The following is a 7,440-nucleotide window of genomic DNA, read 5'->3' on the forward strand; positions in this document are numbered from 1 at the left end:
CCGAGGGAAGAAAGACCAACAACAAGGTTCCCCCAGACAGTCCCCTAGGACGCACGCTCCAATATTGGGGATGAAAGGGAAAAAGAAACAACAGATGATAAGAGTATTGCTGTTTCTTTTGGACTCAAGAACCTATATTGAAAACATCAGTATTTTGGCCTAAGTTCGGGTCCGATGAAGATTGGATCTGCCAATTGCTTGTACAGTATGTTGATGACAAGAGTCCAGTTGCCCAGGAAGAAATAGATTACGCTCTTTGCTCGAGAAAGGGGCTGGTGGTTCTATTCCCCTTAAAGATGGAACTAGGTAAAGACAAGAAGTTTCGAAAATAGTAAGTGGGATCCTCTCGACTGTTTGCCTCCTCCTTATAACTCAGGAGGCCTACAGCCTTAACTGCCCCAGGAATAGCCTAAACTGCTGCGGAAATAGCCTAAACTGCCGCAGGAGAGGAAATAAGAACAGAAGAGAGAGAACCCAAGCTGGGCGCCATAGCCTCGGACCTTCTCCAGCACTGTATCCCTCCCTTCCTCTGTTGAGGAAGGACACAGAACAATGTAAAAAGGACATTCAAAATTTACCCTTCCCTCCTGAAAGAAAGGAACCTTAGGCCCTCTAACCCCTCCAAGAGGGTCCCCTAGGAGGAAGGGGAATTGGATTTGTGAACACCGCACCCACCACCCACCCCTTGCCCGGCACCCTCCCTGTTACCAGCTCTGAGGTTTGAGGATTGAAGTAAGAACTGAAGCCCTTATTAGAGAATCCCCCTGGGGTCGCAAACCAGTTAGATCAATTTTTAGACCTCAAATTTTCAAGTGGGCTGAGCTTATATCTATTTTAGGCATTCTGTTTTCCAGAGAGGAAAGATCAATGATTTGGAGAACAGTGATGGCCACTTGGGAAAAGGAACACTTATCTGGCTCAAATGTCTTAGCAGCTGAAGTAAAATTTCCTAACCAAGAACCACAATGGAATAATAACAGTCCTGAACATAAGGTCATACAATAGATCTCAGGGACCTAATTATAAAAGGGATCAGAGAGTTCCCTGATTCCAAACATTATTAAGTCCTTTGACATACAGCAAGGAAAAGATGAATGGCCAGCCAAACAGGTTGAAAGACCAAATAAGAAAATACTCTGGATCGAATTTAGATGATCCTCTTGGCCAACATATGTTAAAATTCATTTTGTAACTAATAGTTGGCCATATATTTCTAAGAAATTCTAGGAATTAGACAATTGGAAAGATAAAAGTATAGAATAATTATTAAGAGAAGCCCAGAAGGTATATGTATGGAGGGATGAAGAAAAGCAGAAACAGAAAACTAAGACTATGCTTACCACCACAGAACAGGTCACTCAGGGAAGAGGTGGCCCCAAGAATCAAAAGCAAAGACCACCTCCAGGAAGATTTAATGGAAGGGGGATCCAGGGGCTGTAGAGGGGAAAAGGGGAAATCAAGTGCTACAGATGTGGGAAGGAGGGACATTTCAAGAGGGACGCTTCTGTCCTCAGTGAAGGAAAAAAGAAAAAGTCATACCTCTCATGACCTTTGATGAGGAATGGGGGGGGGTGGTCAGGGGCTCTTTTACATTCAAGGGTCCTACCAACAGCTCTTGATAAATTTAGAGGTAGGACCTGAGAAAGAAGAGGTCACCTTCCTGACCGACTCTGGAGTGGCGCGTTCCTTTCTGACATGTCACCCTCCTTACCTACCTCTGTCCAGTGAGCATTTGTTAGTCTCAGGGGTAAAAGGGGGAGGTTTCAATGTTCGTCTTTAAAGAAACTCAAGTATAAGATTAGGCAGACTCAGACAGAATTTCTCTTTGTGCCCAAGGTGGGGACTAATCTCCTAGGCCGAGACCTAATGACTAAACTAGGAATCAGTTCAGTTCAGTCGCTCAGTCGTGTCCAACTCTTTGTGACCCCATGGACTGCAGCACGCCAGGCCTCCCTGTCCATCACCAACTCCCGGAGTTTACTCAAACTCATGTCCATTGAGTCGGTGATGCCATCCAACCATCTCGTCCTCTGTCATCCCCTTCTCCTACCTTCAATCTTTCTCAGCATCAGGGTCTTTTCCAAGGAGTCAGTTCTGCACATCAGGTGGCCAAAGTATTGGAGTTTCAGCTTCAGCATCAGTCCTTCCAATGAATATTCAGGGTTGATTTCCTTTAGGATGGACTGGTTTGATCTCCTTGCAGTCCAAGGGACTCTCAAGAGTCCTCCAACACCACAGATCAAAAACATCAATTCTTCGGTGCTCAGCTTTCTTTAAAGTCCAAACCTTACATCCATACATGACTGCTGGGAAAACCATAGCTTTGACTAGATGGACCTTTGTTGGCGAAGTAATGTCTCTGCTTTTTAATATGCTGCTGGTTGGTCACAGCTTTTCATAGCTATATTAACTGAGGAAAGTAGAAAATGGACATGTGGTGGGGCAGTGATTGTCAGCACACCACATCAGGGGAGGGCAATTCTCCATCAGAAGGTAGGAAGGTGGCTGACTGATTCCAGGATACTGAAGTGTGAAGCTATCCTGTTAGAAAGACATGAGCTAGTCCTCACTACTGACAGCTGTCTAAACCCAGCCGAACTCTTGACCAGAGATGAAACACGGGGTCTTGTGGAACATCACTGTATAGATCTCATAGATGACCAGACTAAAGTTCGACCTGACCTCAAGGAAACTCCTTTTTCCACAGGGTTTCAGCTCTCTGTAGATGGCTCCTCCCAGTGCTGGAAGGGAAAAGACACAATGGGTACTCTATTATAGATGGGGAGCGATCCACAGTTATCAAATCAGAAAGATTACCCGACAGTTAGTCTGCCCAGATAAGTGAATTATTTGCCCTTATCCAAGACTTAAAATTCCTGAAAGAAAAGAGGAGACCATCTACACAGACTCTCAATATGGCTTTGGAGTGGTACATATCTTCAGAAAGATTTGCACTGAATGTGGCCTTATTAATAGCAAGGGATGGGACCTAATTCATAAAGAGTTAATCACCCAGGTGCTGGAAAGCTTACTGTTACCCAAGGGAATAGCAGTAGTACATATACCTGGAGACACAGAGAAACAGACTGGCAGATGGAGTTGCTAAGGAGATGGCCCTCAGGTCAGAGGCCCCGAATTTCCATCTTACCCCCATCCACCCTCCTCCTTCCGTCACCCTGGTCTTCAAACCCTGGAAGAAGAACAATTGGCCAAGGTGAGAGCCTCTAAAACCTCTGAAGGGAAATGGCTTCTACCTGACAGAAAAGAGATGCTCTCAAAACTGATTATGAGAGAACTGTTAACTCAAGTTACATAGAGGAACTCATTGGGACCCACATGCCCTGTGTGACTCTGCCTAAAGAGTTTATGGATAACAAAGGTATATATACCATAACTAAACAGGTGAATGAAAGTTGTATTACTTGCAGGAAGGTACATAAACTAGTGTTAAAAAAGCAGCCCTTGGTGGGGAAGAACCTGCGTCTGAGGCCATTTCAGAGTATCCAAGTCGACTATATGGAGGATGCCTCAAGCTGGTCGCCTCAGGTGCCTCTTAGTAATGGTAGGCCATTTAACTAATGGGATTGAAGCCATCCTGCTGTCAACTACCATGGTTAGCAACGTAACTAAGACACTATTAGAGGTCATAATTCCCTGGTTTGGATTAATTGAGAACATAGATTCAAATAACGGAAGTCATTTTATTTCTACTCCTGTTAAGGAACTTACAAAAAGTCTGGGGATAAAATGGGAATAACTTCCTAAGGAAAGGTAGAATGAATAAACCAGACACTAAAGAAACAAATAACTGAATTAATGTTAGAAACCGAACTTCCCTGGACCAAGTGCCTCCTAGTTGCTCTTCTCAGAATCAGAACTGCCCCTTGTAAGGATATTCGATGATCCCCATATGAGATGCTGTATGGGTTACCATATTTGGGTCAAACTGCTGACCAGTCAACCACGGAAACTAAAGACCAATTTCTGAGAAACTATATCCTTGTCCTCTCCTCCCCTCTGTCTTCTCTTAGGTTGCAGGGCCTGTTGTGTCAGGATCCACCCCTCGGATTTCCGGTGCATCTTCTTCAGCCCGGTGATCATATCCTGATAAAGACCTGGAAGAAAGACAAACTTGAACCACCCTGGGAAGGACCTTTCCAGATGCTGCTCACGACTGAAACAGCTGTTCGCACTGCAGAGAAAGGCTGGACTCATTACGTGCAAATCAAAGGGACTAAATCCCCTAACCAAGAGGAACAATGGGCTGTGGTCCAACATCCCAATCCTACACAGCTGACTCTGAAAAGACTTTAATACCCTTCTTGGTCATTCTGTATACCAAGATGCAGATTGTTGGGGGCAGCCCTTACCTGGTCAACTTAATTATTAATGTGACCACAAGCAGGTGGTCACATTAATGTGACCTGTGAAATCTGATGCTTGCGAGGTCTTACCTTGTGATGACCTACACAGCTACCTATAGAACATAAGTACCTTTGTCCTGAAGCAGTATGCGGCATGTCAAGAAATGATCCACACCAACTCCTCTGCTCTAGTTGGGCCGAAGTATGATGGATTACCCAGTATGGGGGTTACATGGCTGAGCCACATAAAGCAGCTCCCACCCTAGCGCAAGTAAAAGATAGATTATCCCTGACAAGGGGGGGGTGCCCGGAGATGATTGTGGGAATCTACAACATAACCCATCCTGTTAATGATAAAACCAGGGAAAACCAGTCCATCTCTTGAGCGTTGGTATGGACTGTACCGTGCTTAGTTGCTTAGTCGTGTCTGACTCTTTGCAACCCCATGGACCATAGCCTGCCAGGCTCCTCTGTTCATGGGGATTCCTCTGTTCATGGGGATTCAAGAACACTGTAGTGGGTTGCTATGGCCTCCTCCAGGGGATCGTCCCAACCCAGGGATTGCAGGCAGATTCTTTACTGTCTGAGCCACCAGGGAAGCCCTGGTGTGGACTAGGGGCAGACATATCTGGGAGAGATTCGCTATTACACTTGTTAAAAATTACCTCCTAATTAGTGCCACAGATGCAAAACTTCTGAACCAATTCAACCCCCAGTTCCCAATGACCCTACTAAGGTCACCATGGTAGAGGGGAAGGATTTACACCAAACCATAGAGATGGAGACTGGATATGGGAAAACAAATGCCTGGTTGGAATGGATTAGATATTCTGTCCAAGCTTTAAACAAGAGCAGTTATTACACTTTGCTGCAGGTAGGCGGGAAGCCCAGGTGGTACCATTCCCGCTTGGATGGACTTCAGACCTATGGGCGTGGGATGCACGATATCCCTCTTTCAGGACAGTACAGCCTGGGGCAATAAATCCTGCAAGACCTCGTCACTGTTGTTCCCGACTGTGAAAGGTTCCAATAGGCCCCCAAAGACTGTCTGACCCCCATTCCATGACGCTAATTACACCTCGTGCCTCTCTCTGTGGGGGGAGCAGTTAGCATTCCTGGGCAATGTATCTGGGTGCAGAAAAAGCCAGTCCTTTGAGAGCAGCAATCCATCCGCATTGTTGATGACCCAGATGGATGTCTGGTGGTACTGTGGAGAACCACTGCTTGGGATTCTTCCAGCTGACTGGAGTGGAACTTGCACTTTAGTTCAATTGGCTGTCCGTTTCACTCTGGCATTTCTACCCCGAGTCAACCCCAGTACAAACCAGACATAGACGCAAGAGAGATGTCATCAGGCGTGGTGGGTCATTTGATCCACATGTTTACATGGACTCAGTTAAGAGTTCCCAGGGATGCCCCTAATGAATTCAAGGCTAGAAACCAGATATCAGAATTTGAATCAATATTATTCTAGTGGTCCACCATCAGTAAAAATGTGGATTGGATAAGCTACATTTATTATAACCAGCAGAGTTTTGTCAGCTATCCTAGAGACACTGTCAAGGGTTAGCAGAACAATTAGACTCAACTAGTAAGATGACCAGCTGAGAGAACTGACTGCCTTAGACATGATCCTGGCAGGAAAGGGGGAGCATGTGTTATGACAGGAGGTCAGTGTTGTACTTTCATACCCAACACCACCACCCCTGATGGCAGAATAACAAGAGCCCTGCAAGGGCTGACCACCTTGGCTAATAAGCTGGCTAAAAACTCAGGGAAAATGATCCTTTCTCCAGTCTGGCGGAACAATGGTTGGAGGGGGTGGCAAATGGAAAGGTATAATAATGATCTCTGTCCTGACCTCCCTAATTTTGTATTTGAAGGAATGGCCCTAATAGGATATTGTATAATCCCTTGTATTAGAGGTCTTCTGTTAAGATCAATAGAAACTGCCCTTACTAAACAGTCTGCAGAAACCCTATCAGAACAGTCTCTTACTATTAGACACATCAGAACATGAGAGCCATCTCATGCTAACTGAATTTGAAAGAGTAAAAATGTATCATAAAAGAGGGGAAACTTGTAGGAATAATGTAATCTTGTCTATCAAAGAATTATCTTAGCTTCCTTCTTAGGAAACCCTGGCCATTTTGTAGTCTCTAAGTTCCTGTGCCTGAAGAATGATGGATGGAGGTTCATGACACTATTACAGGAGGTGGCAATCAAAACCATCCCCAAGAAGAAGAAATGCAAAAAGGCAAAATGGTTGTCTGAGGAGGCCTTACAAATAGTTGAGAAAAGAAGAGAAGCAAAAGGCAAAGTAGAAAAGGAAAGATATACCTAGCTGAAGGCAGAGTTCCAAAGAATAGCAAGGAGAGATAAGAAAACCTTCCTCAGTGCTCTATGCAAAGAAATAGAGGAAAACAATAGACTGGGAAAGACTAGAGATATCATCAAGAAAATTAGAGATACCAAGGGAACATTTCATGCAAAGATGGGCACAATAAAGGACAGAAATGGTATGGACCTAACAGAAGCAGAGGATATTAAGAGGAGTGACAAGAATACACAGAAGAACTGTACCAAAAAAAGACCTTAATGACCCAGATAACCTCGATGGTGTGATCACTCACCTAGAGCCAGACATCCTGGACTGCTAAGTCAAGTGGGCCTTAAGGAAGCATCACTGTGAGCAAAGCTCATGGAGGTGATGGAATTCCAGCTGAGCTATTTCAAATCCTAAAATATGATGCTGTGGAAGTGCTGCACTCAATATGCCAGCAAATTTGGAATACTCAGCAGTGGCCACAGGACTGGAAAAGGTCAGTTTTCATTCCAAAGAAAGGCAATGCCAAAGAATGCTCAAACTACCGCACAATTGCTCTCATCTCACACGCTAACAAAGTAATGCTAAAAATTCTCCAAGCCAGGCTTCAACAGTACATGACCCGAGAACTTCCAGATGTTCAAGCTGGATTTAGAAAAGGCAGAGGAACCAGAGATCAAATTGCCTAAATCCGCTGGATCATAGAAAAGCAAGAGAATTCCAGAAAAGCATCTACTTCTGCTTCATCAA

This window comes from Muntiacus reevesi, chromosome 1 (assembly GCF_963930625.1).
Source record: "Muntiacus reevesi chromosome 1, mMunRee1.1, whole genome shotgun sequence".
NCBI lineage: Eukaryota > Metazoa > Chordata > Mammalia > Artiodactyla > Cervidae > Muntiacus > Muntiacus reevesi.